Raw genomic sequence first — 23,379 nt, forward strand, 5'->3', positions numbered from 1 at the left:
CTGGAATTTTGCATCTTGTAAGGAATTGCTGTTGGTTTCTTGAGGCAACATCATAGTGTTGGGTGATCTAAGCTTTGCATGAGGTGAAGAAGGGCTTACTTGTTGAGAGGATGATGCTGGGTCATAACAACTGGTTGTAACTCTCTTGGCTCTTTCTTGATTATCAATAAAGCTATTCAAGTTTTCCTCCATACTCTTGTGTAATTTATGTTTTGTGCACTTGTATGGTCAATTTACATCTGATCCTAGATTGTTTATGATAATGGATCCATGTTCTCGTATAGTGTTATGCTGCTTTGATTCTACAGGTACTCTGTGAAGCTGGGTATACAAGGAAGCAAGTAGCAAAGGACTATCAGAAGAGAGAGGAATTGAGAAAGGAACCAAGCACAAGACAGAGGTTGGTCTCCTTTATTCTTCTCTCATCTATCTTTCATAAAGGAAAACGAAAGTAGTTTTACTTTGTTTGTTTCTAAGGTAACTACCACACCTTAGTGTGATTAGCAGTTCTGCATAGACACTTTTCCCTGTAACACTTTCACTCTTGTTCTTGTCTCTTTTTCTTGGCCTTTTAAAGTTCTTTCCTTCTCTTCTCTTCAACAATTGCCCCTTTAGTGTTCAAATATTCTTTAAACTTCTTACTCCTTTCCTTCTTAGCATCTTGTTCCTTCTTCCTCTTCAATTAAACATTATCCTAAGTGTCTAGTCCCTACTAGATCCCTTAAGGAATATCTGACACATTTTTTGTGTTAGAAGGGCTTGCTTCTTCACCTATACCAACTGCTCTAGAATCATTACACTGAATCTTCATTTTTTCTTCATCCTCCTAGGATATGGAAGCATATGGACAAGTATACCTCATCTTTGCACAAAGTTTCTTGCATATAATTCTAGGGTCATATCGGTGATAACCCATCTCATTTAATCTGAGGCGATTAAGTTCTTCAATTTACGCCTCTCATACCTTCAAATTATTCAGTTCGTATGACCCTATTTGCAAGGGGAAGATGGGTTAAAGTGACTTCTTCCATTGTTGTAATGTCCTTGGAAACCCTGTAAAAGGATGTTAACTAACCTCTTGCATGAACACTTTATCTATTACAAGCTTTGACATAAGATCTAGACTCTTATAAGTGTTGAACACTCTAATGAATTTACCTTGAGATGATGTGAACTAGTCTGAAAGTTTAGCGATGAATTCCATGTCCTTATCGGTCATGCAAGGTGCCTCAACTCCAAATATTATCTAGTATAATGTTGTGATTAACTGCTCATTTATCTTGACATAGATTCCCTTGTAGCTTGGCTCTAACAATATATTGCAGTAGATGTGGACATGGGGTTGCTATTTAGTCCATTTCTATTCTATACACGGGAATTTTTTCTTGGCACAAATTCCATCTAGCAAGTAGGTTGGCATATAAAATTCAAGTTACTTTCCTTGCGAGACATTTTTTGCCTTTGTGAAACTTTTTTGGAATTGCTAAGCTATCAGGTCAGACCAATTGAAACTTTTTCCCTTAGTATCATATGGGTGTATCATATAGACCCATCATTTTTCAAAGAATTCTACATTTTCATGGCCATACATCCTGCAACACATGGCCATCATATATTTATATACTTTCCTCAATGACTTAGTTCTGTAAATCCCATCAGGATTTTGGGGAAACTTTCTCAACTCTTGCCACTAGGTCTTGAGAATGTCCTTCGTGGAATACTGAAGAAAGAAAGCAACATAGAATTTTGAGATAGATATTATTCTAGCTTCGAAAGCTTATAATATGAATGAAGGTCACAGGGCTGGTATGTGGTAAGATCTTCTCCATTTACACCCTTGACAATCATTATTTGTGTCGACACCATTAATACAACAACATTTCTCAATTTATGTGAGAAAACGCAAGGTGCTTCTCAAATATTTCATGAGATATGGATGCAACATTCCTTGATTAATTTCAAGCCCAACATAGTGGATAATCAACTTGGTAGCAAATGCAATGTTTTGGTGGTAAACTCAACCATCTCAGGCATATACATAGAACACTTTCCTAACAATTGAAATAAATGAACTAACCTATATATATTCCTTCATCTTCTTTAAATAGCTCCTTCTATTTGTCAAGATGTCACATGGATATCCACAGTCACCTCCCTAAGTGAATTGCTACTCCCTCATTCCTATTTCTCTTTACATGACAATACCAAAACTCTTGTTGTTACCTCCCTCTTTGCAACAATTCTCTTTGTTCATCACATTGGTCATGCATGTCACCTCCATCGCTTGTAAGATATTTATCCCATGGTATCAGTATACTTACATCTAGTCCAGATCTATAGGGTTGGTGTGTGGTGACTTAGGCGATAGATAAGATTCCATTATCACGTAAGTGAGGAAGCAATTATTCCCATGTCTTTCTCAATCACCCATGATGTCTGACACTACTTTATAATTAATCTCTTGAGGCACTTCCTAGCCACCATAGTTTTAATCCTTGCTACCCATGTCAATATTCCCTACTTGACCTTCACCTACACCTCCCAAGAATACATCTCACATGACTAATAGCCTAGCCTCTTCAATTTCTTAGCCATCATCATTATTGGAAAACCTAGGAAACTCCTATACTCTATCACTTACAATCATTATCAAACTATTGCTTTCTATAGCTTCCTTGGTTTTCCTTTTGCCTTCACATTTCCCCACTCATATGACATGCTAACCTCTTTTTTTCTTTAGTTTCACTTAATTGAATCCATGGCTTTTTTTTATCTCTATATCTATGAAAATTCTTGATATAATCCCTTAGATATACCTAAAATATTTTGCAAAGGGGCTTATTGTTTGTTGTGCAGTTTCTAGAATGGGAACTTCTATAAACTAAGGCTTTTGTTTATTATAGTCCTTCTCCAACCATGTTTAGGTAGATTCCAAATTAAAATGGAGGCATAGTTCCCTTGGCTACTATGATCCTTCGACAATGACTCTTCCATCCAACACTTTTTTTGTTCCTTTGAATGATGATGGACGTGTTGATCAACATTACAAAATTTTTGGTCTTCTTTTGAATCTTAGATCTATGTTGTTGTTTCTATAACTCCATAACTTGTAAACCAGACTTTTATCTTTTATTTACCTATCCTTCACATATCCATCTACAAATGGAAATCCTCCTTGTCATCATGGCTAGTGTTAGGTTGGGATATTTGAGCACAAATTCCATACACACATCATATAGGAGATGGAGAAACTGTCTAGCACTAGGCATGACCATACACTCGTTATCTTCTCTCTTGATGCACCACTAGTACTCCTGCAATGTGTCCCCCTTCCAAATGAATACCATTTTTCTTTAGGTCATCCCCACGCATGTGGGATGCCATGGATTCTCTGGAAGGCAAGCTCCACTCCTTAAAATGACCTTTGAAAACTACTTATTTGGGAATACATAGGTAGAATTAAACCATTTGTCCCCATGTCACAAGTAGACCATCTTTGATATACTTAGTATTTACTTCTTTCTCACCATGAGAATTTAATATCATAAGATCACAATTCATCACTTTGCAACAAGATAGACATACAATACTTCAATAAGAGATGAGATTGTGTTGTCGTTGTGACAACGACCCTCCAAATTTTTTTCCTTTGTCAATTTTGGAGCTTACACTAATTGTGGTTTCAAGCACCCTTGCGTCGTCATGTGATTTGATTTGTTATTTGTGTGTTTTTTCTAGCGTTGCATCCCCCTAAGTCAAGATGCCTTAAGTGTCATCACTTAACCATAGAAGTGTTTGAGTTAGTAAGTTGCAGTTAGGTTAACTCACATTATTTATGCAATTAGAAACTTTCCTTATAGCCATGCACACACTCAGAAAAGCACATAAAAGTAGAAATAACAAGAAAAAAGAAAGAAAATCTCTCACAAAAGAAAAAAATTAACTGAAAGTTAAAAGAGGCTTGCTATTAAGGAAAACACACTACTTCAAACCGAAGAAATGCACCCTACTTGGGCGTACTCCTTCAAGCTGCACAAGTGCACCCTACCTGGGTGCACTCCTTCGTGATGAAGACTTGCACCCTATCCAATTGCATGCATGATCCAACTTGTTGCATGAGGGTGCAATATTAGAAAATAGGAACCACCTTAACTCCTTCTTAACTAACCCTTTCATCTGACGACAAGTGATACTCATGCATGAGTTAGTTTTTCATTTTGATCTCTTTAAATAAACTTAGCTAATCATTCCTTCATCATCATTTCATCTGAACGCACATCTAGAAATCATCAAGCCCTTCATCTACTACTATTGCAACAAGCAAGTTTGCATGCTCAAATATTTACTACTTTTATCATATCACTGTCAAATATTGCTTTGTTTGCTATTGATTTCTTGTTTTTCAGTTTTATTGTTCGTACTTTGGCTGGATATTCATCTTGAAAGTGTTCATTTACCGTCGCATGCAAGAAACCTTTCACATTCCTAAACATTTTCATCTTCCACCAGGCATGTGACAACAACTTATATATCCTTGCAGATCATTCCTCTCCTTATCTTAGCATCAAATTCTACTTTTTGATATTGATTCTGACCGTGTTATAGGAAGAGCACACTTATTGAGCTCGAATCTCCTTTATTATCAAAAAATGCACCTTGTTCAACCCATTTTTCTTCCTAGGTGCATGGGCGCATCACGAAGGCACAAAGATTTTCCCTTTAGCCCTTCGGAGTGCTACAATGTGCCCTATTTTCCTTAGGGTGCATGGGCGCATCACGAAGGCATGAAACCTCATCATTAAACCCTTCAACATGCGATAGTACACCCTCCTTTGTCTTGAGCACATAGGCGCACTTCGAAGACCCAAAGCTCCCTTTTCCTCATGCTTCGTCAGTCCAGAGTGAGACTGTGTGCCCTCCTTGTATCCCAAGGCACATGGGCACATAGGGAAGACCTAAAGGCTTTTTCTCCCATTCCTTTGACCCTTTAGGGTGATACAGTGCACCTTGTCCAATTTCTACCTCTTTCTTGAGCACAATAGCACACCATGAAGTCCTGAATGAGCGTGCATGTCCCTTATTTCCTTGAGAGTGCACCATCCTAGTTTGCATATGTGGTTTTTCTTGCATGAAATTTAATTTTGGCTATCATTCATATTTTTCATGCTCTATCATCCATGTTGACTCTTTGAACATGATTTACAAATATTGTTGTGTAGTTAGTTGCTTTAATTTGATCTTGTCGCTATGAGTGTGATTCCACAAACAAGTGTTACCACTGTGTTGTCATTTGTTAGAGATATGCCATTGCGCAAAGTAGACTCTAAAGAAATCTAAGGAGCAAGTTTTTATCAGCCACTTGAAGTTACAATGTATAATAATCCTAATATGCAAACACTCCGTGTTTTATTGACAAGCCGTTAGAGGTTACTTGGAGAAAGATCTACAGCACATTCATGCAGGAGATGCTTCTTGAGGACTTAGAATGTGTGCATGCATATGTCAATATTAATAAGTCCAAGATACACAGGGTCATGTGTAGATACCCCATCATGCGATGTGTTGAAGCTATTAAATGAATAATTACACATATGGATGACTCACACCTTGTGCTACGCAGTGAAAGTGGTGGTCACCTCGCAACCTATTATGGTGAAGATATGAAAACGTATTATATGATACTCAAGGCTAATGAATATGAAAATGATGCCTTCTACACAATATGGGATGACCTCGACATGACTGATGTCATCAAGCAATGGTGTCGAGAACCTGGCAAGTTTTGCCATCGCCCATCAACAGTTTATCCAACGAAGATCTTAAGAGACGTATATCATAATTTTATAGCTATGTATTATTGGTTATTTGGGTGAAAGAAAGTTGAGGTGTTCTAAGAGAATTAGATATAGACACTCATTCTAATGGTAAATCGTGGGAAAGATTTTAATTGGACGGATATATTATCATATGAGTTTTAGCGACTGGTGGGGCAGGCCAAATAATCTTTGCAAGCAAATCAAGCTCCATAATTTTATATGTTTTCATTTCTCTTGGATAGTATATGTGCACGATATGCATTCCCGAAGATTTATTGGAACTGTAATCCTAAAGAGAAGTTCCCAGTTTATGTCCACTACAGGTTGTTATCAGAAGGAAGCTTTAGAGATGCATACGAGAGATTGGTTGAACATTTCTTTGCAATTGTCTTTCGTTTGATATTCAAGACTGATTCGCCATGCATGGCAGATCAAGTGAAGGAGCCACTTAAGGATATTATGGACTGGTTTATAGGTCCTAAGGGAACAACCATTAGATGCTTTAGATGTAAAAAAACCCCTCATATTATGCTGTAATATGTGACAAACAAGGTGGTCATGCATGAGGTGGAAAATCAACTGGACAAGGGACTATCGAGAACCCTTCATAAGAGGAAGAAAGTCTCTTGGCCTATATTTCAATTAAGGATCAAATTATACAAATTAAAGAGTCACAAGGCATTAGCAGCTGAAATTGAAGCGCTGAATTGCCTACACAGTTCAACCAAATATTTTCATACATATGATCCCATGCAAATTGTTAGGAAGCATTGTGATAGGATTGGACATAATACAAGGTATTCATCAATATTCCGACCAAAAGATGAAAATATAAAGAAGTGGTAAAATTACAGAATGAAGACACATTCAACCATGAACACCAGTTCACCTCACGATGCATCAACTAAGGACTTGCAGGCATAGAGCTAGAAAGGAGGGAAGAAGAAGAAGAAGAGGAGGAGAGAAGGAAGTAGGATGATTTGCTTGAGAAGCAACTGGTAGAAGAAGAAGAGAGGATACAGATAGAGGAATAAAAACATAGGTATTCTCAAGAGGAGGAAGTAGCACAAAGGGTGGAAGAAGAATAATTGTTTCATGAACTGGAGGAGGATCAGTATGAGCAAGAAGACACCATTTATCCCATGGATGATGAGCCCAGTACTCTGGGTGAACAAGCACTCACAGGAGGTCATCTTTCATTTGAAGAGATGGGGATTACACCTCCACTAGAAAATAGAGTCAAAGATGTTTGCAACGTAACATTTGATCATCTGAAGAAGAGGATCATGTAGAAAAGGCATAGTTACTTTCCCAATGATCGTCATAACCTAGTTTCAGTAGCGACAAAAAAGGTGATGACCTCCAACACTAGAAGAAATTTGAGGGCAGTTATGGAAGTGAATGATGCATTCACCACAATGGCACAATATTACTTGGAGTACTTTCTAAATGATAATGTCATGTTGAGAAGAAAACTTGTTGCAACGAAGCAATAGGTAGAGGATCTTATAGCGGATAACCAACGGTTGTTATCACAAAACTCAAATACCGTAAAATGGCAGTAAACCATGCTTGAAGAGATGGAACCAATGGAGGATACCATGGCACGACTATACGATGAGATGATACTTATAGAACAGGTCATAGATCCTCTCATTGACATTTAGAAGAATTCAAAGGAAGTGGCGAAGCTCCTGAAGTTATTAGATAAAGAAGTTGACCAGATGGAAGAGTGTTTGGAAAAGAAGGATAAGCTCTCTGCGGAAATATATAGAGTGAAATTGAGACTCCAGCTACAAAATTACTTGCATTTGGGAGCATAGTTGGTTAACACTATAGTTGTGTATAACCAGCTACATAATGGGTTCGAGTCTCTTAAACAAAAGCATGAGATGCCCGTTATAGGATCCCTTGAAGCAATCAGAGGTAGGGAGGTCGTCTTTCATGAGATCAGATATTATATTGAATGGATCAAGTAGGTAATAGAATATGAATGCTTAGAAATGACCAAAGATGTTATTCACCAGTATGCCTTTGCATCAGTCAAAGTGCACATGAAGCTTTCATGGTTGTGGAATAATATCTAGTTGAGCACTAAGAACATAATGTCAGAGGCATTGGCGGTAAGGGGGCACTACAAAGGAGACTTTCCAAACTGGATCAAAGCAATCACAAAGGAGTTCAAACCATGGCAGACTTACATCAAAAATGAACTCCATGAAGAAGCAAATGATTTATCCATTTGATGAGTTTTGTCTTTAAGAAGTTTTGTCTTATTAGGCCACCATCTCATGTGTAAATTATCTTATGTAATAAATGTTATGTAATGAAATCCAAGGGACACAAGTGGAATATGAAAAGCCACATATTGGAATGTAACGAGTCATATTAGAAAATCAACAGACATAGAAGTCAATGAGTCATGGGGAAGCTCAAGAGTCATTGTATTTGCTATAAATAGATCCTCATAACTCCAGAAAAAGGATTTTTGCTATCTTTTGGGGAGGCTTAGCCTTGGCTTCTCTTGTACTACATAGGAGATATATTATTCTTTGGAGAAGGAAGTTGTGGCTTCATGTGCCACTATTGGATACAATGATTCACTCATGTAATAGTGTAGTTGGGATCTCTCACTTATTATCAGAAGCTCAATGATCCAACATTCCTTCATACATGTATCATGTATATAATTGGACTATTCTGGTTATTTTTGTATGGTATATGTTGTTTAATTTACATGCTAGGTTAGTTAACTATTTTGTTGCTAAGTTATTTTTACTATTGAATGAATTTTGTTACGCTTTAAAAATTGTTGTTTATCATGTGGAATAATCTACAAGTACTCAACAAATCTCTATTTTGTTCTCGGGTCCCCCTGTTATATTATAATATTTGGTCGCACTCCCAGTCTCATATCCTAAGTGTCACACTTTGTGTCGTCAATTTCGCAAGTGTCACAAAGTGATGAAAGATGTCAAAAACAATCTATTCACCATGAAACATGTTTAGAAATGCCCCTGAAGAAAGAAGAAGACTTGCCTTGAATAAATTCTAGAGAACTTGTCCAAAACCTTGTTTTGCGAGCCCAACGCTACTTTTAGTAGGCAAATCCATGTTGGTAACATTTTGTCTAACTAGTGATTAGCGTTGGTAGCGTGACTTTTGATAGGAAAACCCACACTGGCCCTCTTCAGGTAGTTTTTCCCAAAATGGGTGAGAAGCTTCTCCTACTTGAAGTCTCAAGAACAATGAGTTGGTTGCAGTTAAATGACGATTAGAGTGAGACCTCCCATTCCTGGTTCTTGATACTACTTTCATGGATCTCCCCCTTGAAATGTGGAACCTCTCCCTCCTCTTATGGATCCTCAAATCCCTCTCCTTCCCTATAGATCAAACCCCTACCATCTACTTTTGGTTGGCTTTTTCTTGTTTGCCTTCCTAATGCTAAACTATGCTTGAATGCTTCCCATTTCTCTAAGGAGAAAGGAGTGCTTAAAGGTTGAGGCTAGGACTTGGAAACTCACCTAAAGGAAGCTTCCAACATCAAGGCTTAAGTGGTTGTATACTTCCATTACTTTCTATTAATAATACATTATGTGTTTTCTTTCGATAACTGTGTAAATCATTACTCATTTAGTGTGATACTCCTTGATCTGTCACATATTTTATGTTACAATGAATTATGTTATATATGCCTTTGTTGTCTCTATTTGATCTTCCTTGTAGTTATTGATCCACAATGGTGTATATAGGATTGAGCTTGGAATCGAGAAGATCGAGAATGACACCAAATGGCATTAGCATCAGAGTGAGCTAGGTCCTCTATCCTCCTTTGTGTTTTCTGTTATAAACTAGGAAAGTTTGCATAATTTTGTCTTTGTTTGTTGCTAGATCCTCCCATAAGACTAGATGAATTGTTTCTGTCTGTAAAAAGGATTTCCTGCACTACAAAATAGAAAATCCGCTAGGGAGATTATATCCCTTCAAACCTACTTTTTATGTTTGGTATTTTTGATTAGTTTGGCCAACCTCCTAGTGATCTGTGATTTAGGGTCATTCTGGGTTTGCATTTTGAGTAGTATACTCTTTAGAGTGCCAAGTCTGGATCTCTCTTTGAATTTCTTTTCATTTTCCTAAAGTCTTTCTCTCCCAACATGTTTTATAGTAAAAACAGTCGCGCTGTCAGCACTAATTTTTCTCATTACAGTTGTGCTGAAGACCCTATCATCCTGTCAGCATAGATTTGTATTATAAAGGTAGCACTCAAATACCCTACCAGCATGAATTTTGACCATCAAGTAGAGTTGATCCAAAAAATGAGATTTTTTTTAGGATTTTTGATAGAAGATTTGGTGTGTCTTGATCTATGAAGTGTCCTCCTCCTCTGTGTAAATAGGATTTTTCATTATTTTTGTTGATTTCTTGTTGGCCTACAAATCCCATCCCATTGTTTGAAGTAGTGAAAGTAAATTTTGGTTGAGTCTTTAGTTATTGGGTCAATTGAATTTGTTCTTTGCTACTTGTATGCATGGAAGGAATATTGATTTTCTGTTCATTAAATCATTATTAGTTCTCTTGAGAACCATAAAAGAAATCTCATTTGCATTTTCTAAGCTTCCATCTGCAAGTTTAATTTTTGAATTGCATTATATTACATTGCATTGAAAGGTCATTTTTGGGATTATCATTGAGCATAGACTACACTGCTTAATGTTGAAAGTTGAAAAGTACATTCTCTTTCATTAAAAGAAAAGTAAAAAAAGGATAATTTTACTTTTGGTAGGTGCATTGGAATAGTGAAAGCGAAGATCTAGTTAGGAAGCTTTGTTTGTTGCACATTTGGTTATTGCATCAATGTTTACACTTCTTCCCTACACTAGATAGCTTTCATTGAAATGAAAAGAGCCTTTTTCTCATGCTAGTTGCATCATAGGTGTGTTCAGGTGACATCGATCTTTGAGCCTTAAAAATAAAACTTAATTCAAGATCAACGTTAAAATTCACCTCAATTAACCTAAGGAGCATTTGGAACATTCACGAAAACATTTAGAGGTCTAGGCTAGAGACATATTCCAGCGTCATTAAATGTAGGAGCTATCATTATTTTCCAGCATTGTATTCTGGGGGTGAAATCCCGTTCCACATACGAAAGTGTATATGATCTTTCTTCAGTACTTTCAGGTATATCGAAGGCACTCCACGCATGATAAGTATAAAGGAATGCTCTCATTGAACGGTTACACATTAGACAACACTACTACGAATTGCACTCCCATGTACCGTCACATATATATTGGGAGTCCCCTATAGGTTTCTATCCATCCATAGGTAACTGAGTGTGCCGCCTTGTATACCGTGATACACCGAACACAACATTCGATGATATTGGCTGCCGCAAGTTAAGTCCTTGGTTCACCAAGGTGTATATTTTAGTTCACGGTTGCTTGGTAAAACTCTATGCCTAGTTATCCCCTCTTTGATCTATGTTTTGTTAAGTTCTAAAATCAATTAATTGACGATGAAACAACATCATTCCTTTGGAAATACTCCTTAGTAGATGTCAGGTTGAGACTAATGGAAATGGGAATATTGGTCCTTTTCCTTCTTTTGGAAATGTTGGTGCTCCTTCTATGGGAACGTTGTCCCTTCCTGGGTTCACCATTAGTTTACCAGTTTGGTTATTTTTGACCTCTATGGTTCTGAATACCCAAACTAATTCTCATTCGGGATCTACTCCACCTGAACAGTATCAATCTCTGGTTGATCTTAAAGTTGACCCTTTACCTTCTTCATCTGTTCAGTCTTCTTCCTCTTTGTTTGGTGAAATCCTGTAAGCTAGTAACCAGGTGGATAAGAAGAAAAACAAAAGGAATATTAAGCAGAAGAAAAATAAGAAAAGGACCAACCAACCAACCATTTGTACAGATGCAACTAATGTTGAAAAATCTTCCAATCAGCCCCGAAAAGTGAAATTCCCTTGCATGCTTTGTAAGGGTGATAACCTTCTTAGAGATTTCCCTGGTAATCTGAAGGTATTAGAAGTGTGGTCCACAGGTTCACATCAACCTTTTCCATCAGCCTCTAGGGATCATGCTGGTGATAAACCTTCAATTAGTGATAATAAGGTCCATGGGAAAAAGGGAAAAGTCAAATATCCATTTACGTTATGCGAAGGGAATCATCCTATTCACCGTTTTCCTTATATGGATGAAGCCTCTAAAGTGTTGGATAACCTTACAGCTTCTCAACCTCATCTTCCGACTAGTTATCAGAAGCTTTCCCCTGATCCTCCACTAGTTGATCAAGTGATTAACCAGAGTTCATCCCTAGTCAATCCCACTCTCTCTGAAAGTGAATCCCATGAGTTCATTCCCGACAAACCATTGGTTTAGAAAATGGTCAACTCAATTCCACCTTAAGTTGATCGTTTTTATCATGTAGAGAGTGAAGTTCATACCGCTCAAGTTCTTCTGGTTTCTTTAGATTCCAAATAATTAGGGGGAAATCCTCCTGTTCCCATGTTATAGGGGGGTGATCCTCCTATTCCCATGGTACAGGTGGGTGATCCTCCCATTCTTGTAACATAAGAGGGAAGTTTTGCCATTCTAATGGCACCTTCTCCAAGTAGTTTAGTCACTCTCTTTGTTTGGAGTTGACTAGTGGGATATCATCTTCCTTCTTATGTGCCTTTTCATATCACGGTATAGAATTATAATATACCCATACCTGGCACAATCATAGATGAAGGCGCATCTGTTAGTATTCTATCCTTAACTACTTGGCAAGATTTAGGTTCTCTACAACTTGTACCCATTCCCTAGAATCTATTGGCTTTTAATAGAGGAACCAATCAACCATTAGGGATTATTCCTAAGTTACCTATTACATTGGGAGGAAAAATTGTCTATCTTGACATGATGGTTGTCTAATACCCCTAGGATTTTAACTTAATCCTCGGCCGTGACTATGTTTATTTCATGGGAGCTCTTGTCTCTTCTCTCTTTCGTGTCATATCTTTCCCACAAAAAGGAAGAATTGTGGCCATTAATCAACTTCCGTTCGTTGGTCCTAATTTAACTCTCGATCAACCATCTTCCCTAAATGGTCCTTGTATGCAAGTAGTATCTCCTCCGCCATAAGTTAATTATGTGGCCACCTATTCTATGCCCACGTCTATTGATGATCTAGTCAGTGATATAGTGCGTCATGTACTGGGGGCATTGGAACCTGATCTTTCCATTATATCCCTTGACATGTATCCCTTCCAGAGTGTTGTTCTCCCATATGATGATAAGCTTTTGGAAGTTATGATCTATTATAGGTTGTAATCAAGGTGTAATGAAGATAGTCCTTTTACTCTGTCAACCTCTTTAAAAAATGAAATAGGTCCCCATGAGGATAGTTTTTTTACTATGTCAACCTCATTAAAAAATGAAATAGGTGTCATTATGATAATTCTTTTACTATGTCAACCTCATTAAAAAATGAAATAGGTGCCTGTTGACAGTGTTGGACCCGCTAAAATTCAGGGGATATCCCTAGTATGAAGTCCCAACTAGACCTCACACCATTTGGTGAAGGAGTCCTATCCAGTGCGATGGCCCGGTTGCCATGTACTTATAGATTTTCCTTAGCTCTTGTTGTTCAACACATGAGAGTGTTATGTTGGTATCTTCGAAAAGTGAGGTGAGTGTGCCTGGTGAGTGCATAATGTAACTTGTGTCTAGTTTCTCTTACTAGAAAGGGGGAGAGTAAAGTGAGCCTTTAAGTGAGAGGTTGTAGTACCGCCCAGGAAGAGACACATGCGAACAAGAAAGGTCTATCCAGCATCCATCGGAATAGTCCACAGTGGATGCGGCAGTTGTTAAAACCAGAGTACAAGGGAAAACATGTACACCATCCAGTAGAGTATTCCACATGAATGTGACAGTCATTATAACCAGTAAACAAGAAATATATGTATAATATCCCGCAGAGTAGTCCACAAGGATGAGACAATAGTGATAACCAATATAGCACATTCCCAACAATGTAAGTACTAAAAAAATTGTAGTTCAACTATCTTAGTACAGGTGAAACAAACATGCATTACAAATGTTGAAATAATAGTCTTACAAACATCTACAAAATATGCATGAAAACATGTTGGCCTTAACAAGCTTTTGTATTAATAAAAAGTTCCAAGAAACATATGTACACCATATATGACTAGTCCCAGTAGTGGGCATTGGAGCCACTCCTTGCTCCTCAAAGAACTGACTCAAAAATCTCAAGGCTATATGGGAGGAGCCAAGGTGAAAAGCCTTTCCTCATACAATGGGAAGGGTATACATATCCAAGGGTGATGCTTGACCCTTATGACTCTTAAAACTACCCTCATGCCTGTTCAACTTCCTATGAATTTTCAACTGACATGACTCTTCATCTTCTTGTGTGTGTCCGTTGGACTTTCACTTTCATTAAATTCAATTACAACAGATATGGCCCATAGTAGTGATGTGGCCTTAACAACTCATGACACAACTTGACATGACACTGCTGACATGGACTGGTTGCCTATGGTGGCAATGTCAAGCTGTTGTTGCTTCTAAGTTATGGATGTGTTCTTCGATGTTCTTTGTCTTCTCCTTCGCATGTCTTGATGTTGCGGGGTCTTCAATGGTCTTGGTCTTGTAATATGGTTACAACATGTGTTCCTTTCACTTCCTCTTTGATGAGCTTCTTTTGTCCATCCAACTGTAGGTGAGTATTCTAGCATGTGTGATCCTTCTTCATCCCATTTGTTGTCTCGCCATGATCTATCAATGTAGATGTTCCTGCAATTCACTCATGACGGGACGACATCAAATCCAAAACCTCCTAGTTTAAGATGATGAATTGTTTTTCCATGGTTCGGGCCTGGGAGAGATGATAGGCTGGGAAGAGGGCCCAGTAACTACGCACTGTGTAGTTCTAGATGACAGGGAGGGAGGCTGCATAGAGCGTAGCTCAGGCTTGGATGAGGAACACTGGGGCACAGTCTTCACTATCGAGAAAAACTATGCAGTGGCCATTGGGAGTCAATATTATGCAGTTGATGTAACTAGTGGCAGCTACAAGGTGGGATCATGGGAGGTGCCTCTGCATAGTTTTCTAAGGGAAGACAAGACAAGGAAGCAGAAGGACCAGAGGGGACAGTTCTGTGCAGTTTCTGGGAGTAGTGAGTCCCAGATGAGGGAGGACACTGGGAGGACATATTTTCACATTTTTGGGAGGTAAAGTAGGCTCAAGTCTCTGTGCATTGCAAGGTTCCAACAGGCAGGGAGGAGGACTAATGACTAATCTTGCAAAGTGCGCAGTTCAGGTCGGGCTCTAAGGAAGTTTCTGTGCAAGTCTGGGAAGGAAGGCAAGCTTCTCACTTCTAGGGTTGCGTAGTGCAACTATCTTGGAGGAAAACCTCAAGCACTATGTAGTTCTAGGCAAAAGAGCAACATCAATGAGGGCTGAGATTTCATAGTGCAGCCTAGTTGGGGTCTGGTGAGAGGGGGCTTGTCCAGTCATAAGGATTTTCTAGAAAATGGCTAAGTGTGGGAAGAAAGTGTACCTATGAAGACTCGACATTGTGATCACACACATATCATACTTTGACAACATGATAAAATTTACCATCGGGGAAACAAGCAAAATCATTTCGCTCTGTGAGACTGCCTAGAGCTAAAAGTGACAAGTATGACACTTGGGATAGGCCTTTTGACGACCATGACGACACTTGCGTGACAATGCTTACAACTTTGTGTATGATTACGAGTCATGTTTACATAGCTAGGAAAACTCAAACACACAAAGAAAATCTTTTGAAATCACCAAAATAAGACCGCAAGCATGATCAAGAAATCAACATGCCAAAAGATGAGAGTCGGTCAAACAGGAAAAAGGGTGAAAAAGACTCTACAATAGCTCATGGGATGAGCTCGAGTATTTTCAACCATCAAAGAAAAACCAAGAAAGGCTCTAAAAGTTGAGTGAAAGCCAAAATTTTGGAGGGTGTTGCAACCGCTACAACACTTGGCGACACACTAGTTGAATACTAACTTCTCTGTTTTGGTTCATTTTTAGTGTAGGGCCTTGGTCCTTCAAGGAGTATTGACTCATCATGATAATTACTTCAGCTTTCCCACTTACGCCATGGACATACTCGATTCACCTTGTACCTTCTTAGTTGAACACAACATAAGGTTCAACCAAATCACAGTGTTTCGAACTGGGAAGAGTAGTTTGGCTTGCGAGCTTAATATTTTCATAGTATAGTTGTTCATCTCTGGTGTTGCTCCACTACCAGCAGGCCTAGACAGTACCCCGGCTGAGTCGCACAGGAACACAATAATTTCTCCACTTCCAAGGAGCCTAGACAGTACACCAATGGAGTTACCCACTTCACCTCTCTATGTAGGAAGCCTTTCCCTTCTTTTGATTTTGTTATTTTTTAAAATGAACTATGCATAGGAACTTGTTTATTTTTGGGGCAGAAGAGGGATCCTGACTTATTGAGGGCAGGAGAGGTTGTTTCTTCAGAGAATCATATAAATACCTCTGATTCAGGTTTGCTTGTTTAGATTTTCCCCTTCTCTGTTTCTACTAGTTGGATAATCTTGAAAACACCAATGCAGAAAACTGAGTATAGGCATGAGGTTTCTCGGTTTGGACACAGGTTCATGGTTTGACCAAAACTCTCCTTACATATGGATTGCATTTTCCTTCAAGACTTCATCGGCCAAAATTTACAACCAAACACAAGGAAGATGGACACGGGACTAGCCAAGCGCTGGAGTGTCACAAGACTCTTTGCACTTCAGCCACATACACTTTCAGAAGCCATAATGTAGTGAGGAACAACACTTATTTACATAAGAAAAACAACAAAAAAGAAAAGAAAAAACAAAAAAAACACAACAAGCAATGAAAAGACTATGTACATAGTGCGGGACGTGGCTCTGTATCTCATTAAAAATAACATTTTAAGTATTGGCCATTAATAGGGAGAGATTCAATCTTCCCGTCAAGTGATTGAAGATGATACATGTGTTGGCCAAGCTCCTCGTCGACTATGAAAGCACCAATCCACAGGGATTGAAACTTCGTGTTCTTGCCTTTGTCCTCATGGGCTTTGTCCCACTTTAAGACCAAGTCACCCACACTGAAGCTAGTACTCCCTGCAGACTTTCTATCGAACCATCTCTTGATACGTTTCTGGTGGAGTGTAAACTTTTGTTTTGCTTTCATCCCGTCTTCTTGTAACTTGTGCAGTGTGTCTATCCTACGTTGAACTAAAAGACACGGCTTTCCTTGGGATTCTTGGACAACTAGAGAGAAGACAAGTGAATGTTCGGCTGGAAGATGGCTTCCTTTCCATATACCAGGAAATAGGGAGAGGTATTCGCAGAATGCTCAGGTGTGACTCGGTCATCCCATAAAGAATTCACTAGAGCAGAGTGACAGTTTTGTTGTTTAGAGTAAATGATGTTTTTGATAATGCGAATGAGGTTCTTGTTTGTAGATTTGGCAAGACCATTTCCCCACGAGTAGTAATTAACAAAATGAATCAAAACAATACCATTTTCCAATTAAAATTCATAAAGCTTTAACGAAGAAAAGTATGTTTCATTGTAAAAAACAAGTGATGTAAGAACGCCAAACTTGGAAATGATGTTCTGTTGTAGGAACCTGATGACTTGCTGATCGTTCAATTGTTCCAGCAGAATTGCTTCTGTCCACTGCGTGAAGTAATATGTAGTAGTCAAAATATAGTGGTGTTTCTTTGATGAATGTGGGAAAACCACCCCAATGATATACAAGCCCCATTATTGGAATGTTCTTCCATTGTAACAGGTTGCAATGGAGCTGCTGACCTTCAGTTTCTGTCGACGCATCTATGACAGAACGGACACCTGCAGGCATAAGCATGTGCACCCTTGAATAACGTAAGCTAGTAGAAACTGGCTGGCATAACCTTGTGCATTGTTGTGTTACCAACAAAGTGTCCCCCGGTTGGTCCGTAATGGAGATCACGTAACACATTTTCTAAATCTTGTGCCTCCAGGAACCTGAGCAAGATACCAGTGTGGTGCTTTTTGTGTAGCACCCCTTGCACCAAATGGTAATATAGAGTTTTGAGTCGAAGTGCCCTCTTATGCCACATAGAAAAATGAGATGGCATAGTGTCGTGCTCAAGTTACTTGTGCACTTCTGCAGACCGAGAGTTCCCGTGTGAAGTGAGAGAGGCTCACTCAACATTGTACATTTCCATTTCTTGCTCCCAGCCTGCGAGCTCTTCTTCTTCCTCCTGCGCATGTACTGCTCTCACTGCTAGTCTGCAAAGATCACAACCCTTGATGGTGTGAACTAGCTTGATGTCAAGATCATACTCTTGTAGTCCTATCATCCAGTTCACCTTTCGTTCACCTAGCTCTTGCTGAACAAGCAGCAATTTGACTATTGGGTGTGACACAAAGATAATGCAATGGTTTTTCAATAGGTAGGGTCTGAAATGATTCACCACCTTATACACTGCATATGATTGTTTTTACACGGTGGGATAGTTGAGTTTGAGTCCTTGCAGGCTCACACTCATGAAGGAGATGGCTTGCTCATTTTTCAGCTCGTCCTTCTGAGTGAGCACCGCAACGAGTGAAGTGTTGGAAGCAAAAGTATACAGTAAGAAATCTTTACTGAAGTTTGGGCTGTAAAGCACTGGTGCCTCTCCTATTTCTTGCTTGATACAAGGGAATGCATCCTTTTCCTTCTTTCCCCAACTATAAGCTACACCCTTCTTGGTCATCTCTTGAATGGGTTTAACAATCTATGCATCATCATAGATGAACTTTCTAAGGAAGTTGATCCTCCCCAAGAAAGACTACATGGCTTCCTTGTTCACAGTGTGAGGAATATACGTTATGGTTTGAAATATGTTTGGATATACCTTGATCCTACTTTTGGAAATGATGTGTCCAAGAAGATTACCCTCAAACACTACAAAGATGCTCTTCTTGGGATTCAAGGATATCTCGTATTTTCGACATCGCTCAAAAATTTACTTAAGATGGCGTAGGTGGTCTGACCGCTATCTTGAGAAGACTGTCACATCATCAAGGTAGACCACTATGCTCTATCCGATGAGCCCATGAAAGGCAATTTCCATTGTACACTGAAATGTTTCACCTGTGTTCACCAACCCAAATGGAATTCTGCAGAAAGTGAACATACCCCACTTGGTACAAAATGTTGTTTTAAGTCTATCACGATCTGCTACCAGAACTTGGTTGTATCTTGTAAAGCCATCAAAAAAAGAAAACATCTCTGCTCCAGATACTGTGTGCAGTATATGCTCCATGGGTGGCACTGGGTATTTATCTTTGTCCAAGGCACGATTGAGATTTCAGAAATCTATGCACAGGCGGATCTCCCCAGACTTCTTTCTGACAGGGACTAAATTGGAAACCCATGTCGAATGTCGTACTTTGTAGATGATCCAAGCATCCAACAACTTGGTCAGTTTTTTTTGTAGGAGGGGCTCAAGTGAAGGATGAACTTTCCTTAGCTTTTGCTGAAAAGGCTTGGCCACTTCCTTGATTAGTATGATGTGCTATATTATTCACGTGTCATATATATTAACATCGTCGTATGTCCACACGAATACATCACAATACTATCTGAAAAGGAGGATTAAAGCTTGCTCTTGTGATGTACAACATGTACCAAGATTTACAAACTTCAGATCCTTATCCGTTCCCATATTAATGTAGAGCTATGGGTTTTAGCATTCAAGGGTCCCTGAAAGTGGTTCTACAAGTCATACAAATTCTCAAGTGATACCACACCCTTGGGGATGAGGTTTCCTTTGCTTGCATCGGTTGTGTTGTCACTCACTGTATTGGGGGTTTCAGTTGGTCAAGGTTGCCCAAGAGCTTTGAAGTTGAAGCCTTCTTCTAGGCAACATGATCACTCAGAGCTAAATCTGATCCTCTCCATTTCCTAGTGCTCGGAAAGAGATTTCCAATGGTATATAGAAGTCCAAGAATGGAATTTTGGATCAGAAGTTATAGCATGTTGAAGATCACACTTGGAAAGCCTTGAAAACTAAGAAAATGACTAAGTATGAGGGCAAACCGCATATCAACAACCCTGCAATCCCACATCCCGCAGGTCCCGCATCCCACAAATCACATCTCAGTGACCTCGCAGTCCTGCAATCACAACAATCCTGCATCTTACAATCCCACACACCCCCCGCAATACTTTATATGCCCCTCGCAATAAATGATGGACCATCCTTAATGAATTGCAGGGGGGAGAATCGTTGATATGGTGTGACATCGTCGGGGAGGGCTGAAATCCATTTACAAAGGAAAAGCATGGTAAAAACAAGGTAGGGACACCTCTTCTCTCTCCTTCATGTGGCTTCGATGAATCGACATATCGGAATATCGACGATTGGTGCATCAGCATATCGGTAGAGCAAAGGTTTTCCACTTTAAAGACCATGTGGGGGTCAATTCTATGATAGAGCGTAGAAGTTTCAGGAAAGGCCGAAAACAAAATACAAAGGAATTTCATGAATAAATAGGACCAGGCCGCTCCCTTCTCTCTCATCCATGTCGTGGTATGACATAGCAGCGATGAGAAATCCCTCAATCCCGCATTATCAGCGTTCGGTGGGGTCACCACTCTAAACCATGGAAAATGTCGATCTCGCAATTTAATGCAAAGTTGTCAAGGAGGGAAAAAAATCATTAACAAAGGAAATGAATGCGAAAACAGGGTCGGGAAAGCCTTTTTATCTCTCCTCCAGGGGGCCACATGGCAACATATGATTGGTCTTTAGAGTTAACATGACAACTGACATCATCAGTGACGTGGCAGTATGGACTGTGACGCGGTAGTACGAGTAGACATGTGTCAAGACGTTTTGACGTTTTCAGGGGTCCTATAGGTGCATTTCTGGGTGACACATGTCACCACTCACACGGTGACAAGTGGAAATGATGACTTCATCTCACATATCGGTGATCGCAGCTGCCTAGGGGAGAAACTTAAGGAAAAGTGCATTCAATGCCGTGATACAGGATTTCGAGTAACAAACAAAAAGGACCCCAAATGTGATAAGTTATTGCTATCTTTTTGATAAGGTCTTCGCGTCTAGGATATCGGCTGATGCGGTGTAAGGGGATATCAAAGGTGTTTCAAGTTACAAAGAAAAAGGCCCCCAAGAAGCAGTTGAAAGCCTTAGCACCCAAAGGGGTAAGCCCCCGGTTCCAGCCCCCGGTCATATGAGGAGAGTCACACAAGGGGCTATAATAGAGAGGGGCTAAGGGGGAAATCAAAAAGTGCACGTTTCACCTGTTTTAGACGTAAAAAACTCGTTGAAGAGAGAATTCATTGTTACACTACATCAAGGCACCGATAGTGCAGGACAAAGGTATAAAGGGTGTGATGGGTCGACAACTGTGGTTTTAAGAAGAAAAAGTGGTGCATTCAAAGCACGGGATGGGCTGATCCAGAAGAAACCCACTATGACACGGGTCCAGGAGCCAGTGCCGAAGGCAATGAAGGAAGAAAAGAAAGAGGTTGGTCAAGTAGCGCAAGAAGTCATGCCTTAAGTAGAAAAACTCCTGCAACAGAGATGATCACATGATGGCCAAAGCGATATTTGTATATTTTGCATCTTATGGTTATTTATTTGATGTACTGTAACATGCCTCCTTTCCTGAGGCATTTAATTCTGTAATATTTTGGGCCAAAAAGCCATTTATGACAGAGACAGCTAGTCGACCCGACAGCTGAGTCTAGACTAGATATATTTTGTTGTAATGAATGTTCCTTCTCCCCTCTCTAGATAAATAGGGGAAAGCAAGACTTAGAAAAGACTACATGCCATTTTTAGACTATTTTTCTTTGTAACTCAGATATTTTTCAGAATATCAAGGATATGGTGGTGATTCCCCCTTCAAGTATAATAGTATGTGTTCCTTCTGTTAATTCTCATTTTATGTTCATCTTTCCTCTTTGTATTCATGTAAATTATAGCTGCTAGAAATGTTTCAAGCTTGTTGGGCACGGGATCCCCCAAGGGAAGTTTTGGGGCTTAAAGCCCAAAGTTTGACTAAATCCGATGTAAACACTCCATGATTTGTGGGCGCAGAGCGCGAAGTTGTAAATGAGTCATAGGGTTGTCCGCCCTAATTTTTGTAATGTAATGTCGGCTTTAGAGATCTACTCATGGTCCGCAGACTATGGGATTGTATAAATAGAGTGAGGCTCTAAGTTGTAAAGAAAAAAGAAGAAGAATCATGGAGTAAATAGAAGAATTGAGTCTTTTCTAAAGTGTAGAGTTGAGTCTTTGGGTCGTAGAGTAGGAGAAGGCTCTGCAGCTTAGTGCGCAGAGGCCTAGTAGTCCACATATGAGTGCGCAGACCCCTGCAGCTGAGTGCGCAAGGCGAGTTGAGTCTGTAACCGTTGGAGAAGTAATAAAGAGAAGTTTCATATCATTTCTGTGTATATTTTTCCTGTTTTGTATTGAATGTATTGGGTATAAATTGCAATTTCACTATGTATATGGTGTGTGAACTTATATGATTGTGTTGATTAAGTGAATATAATATAAAGTATCTATTTATGCAAAGTTAACTAACAATTATAAGAAGATAAGTAAGATCCGTGGTGTGACTTGGGGAAATAGCCCAAAATACTGCATTAGCAGCGCGAAAGCACCTCATCCCCTGGGTAGGGCTGCAGGAAGGTGATTATAAAAGATCACAAAGGTATCACAGGTCATAATAGTGCGTGAAGTGACCTGCGCAAAGCCATTCCTAGTTGGACAAAATCGACCCCTCAGAGATCTCCAGGGTGCGGAAACTTGGTTCCAGCATCCCCCCATACTTCTTCGGGTGAGACTTCAGTCCGCGCATCGTAGGCTGATGCTGAAAGGGCCAATAATGTACGGATTTGTTTGGCTAATTAAATCCAAACTTGGGTCAGGCCCCATCAAGCCAACAAATGGTTCCATTTCTCAGACCGGAATCTGAATAGAGATGTCTGATGTCATATCATTGGAATCCAACTAAGAAGGAAATTGAAGGTTGGTTAGACAGGAGGATTCACGAGTTCGTGGCGTAGGAGAATAGGAATCTGCGACTGACAAAAGAAGAGTGGTTAGACTACTACCTATACACAGAGATCCACGAAATATTTTTTTCATATTTCCCTACTGTTATAGACATTTTTGGGCACTGCAACCCCAAGCATAAAATGTACATAAACCAAGGGCTCCTAAGTCCCTAAAAGTGTTGTTCTAACCCCTAAAGGAGCAAGGTCAACTGATTACAACTTCTCCCAGAAGTTCTCCATGAAAAACTGCTCAGAATTGGTCAAAACAGGATCATTTCAGCTGATCCATAGGCAAAGTGCGTTGCATCTCACCTAAACACACTGTGTGGGTGCGTTTCATTTCAAAAATCCCTTCTATGGGGTGCGATGGGCGAGAAATGACAAATGGCAGTGTCATTCCGCGAGGTGGAGAGGCAATGGAAGC

Source organism: Pinus tabuliformis, chromosome 5_2, assembly GCF_031772625.1.
Source record: "Pinus tabuliformis cultivar Carrire ecotype Pingquan chromosome 5_2, CPIR1, whole genome shotgun sequence".
NCBI classification, from domain to species: Eukaryota; Viridiplantae; Streptophyta; class Pinopsida; order Pinales; family Pinaceae; genus Pinus; species Pinus tabuliformis.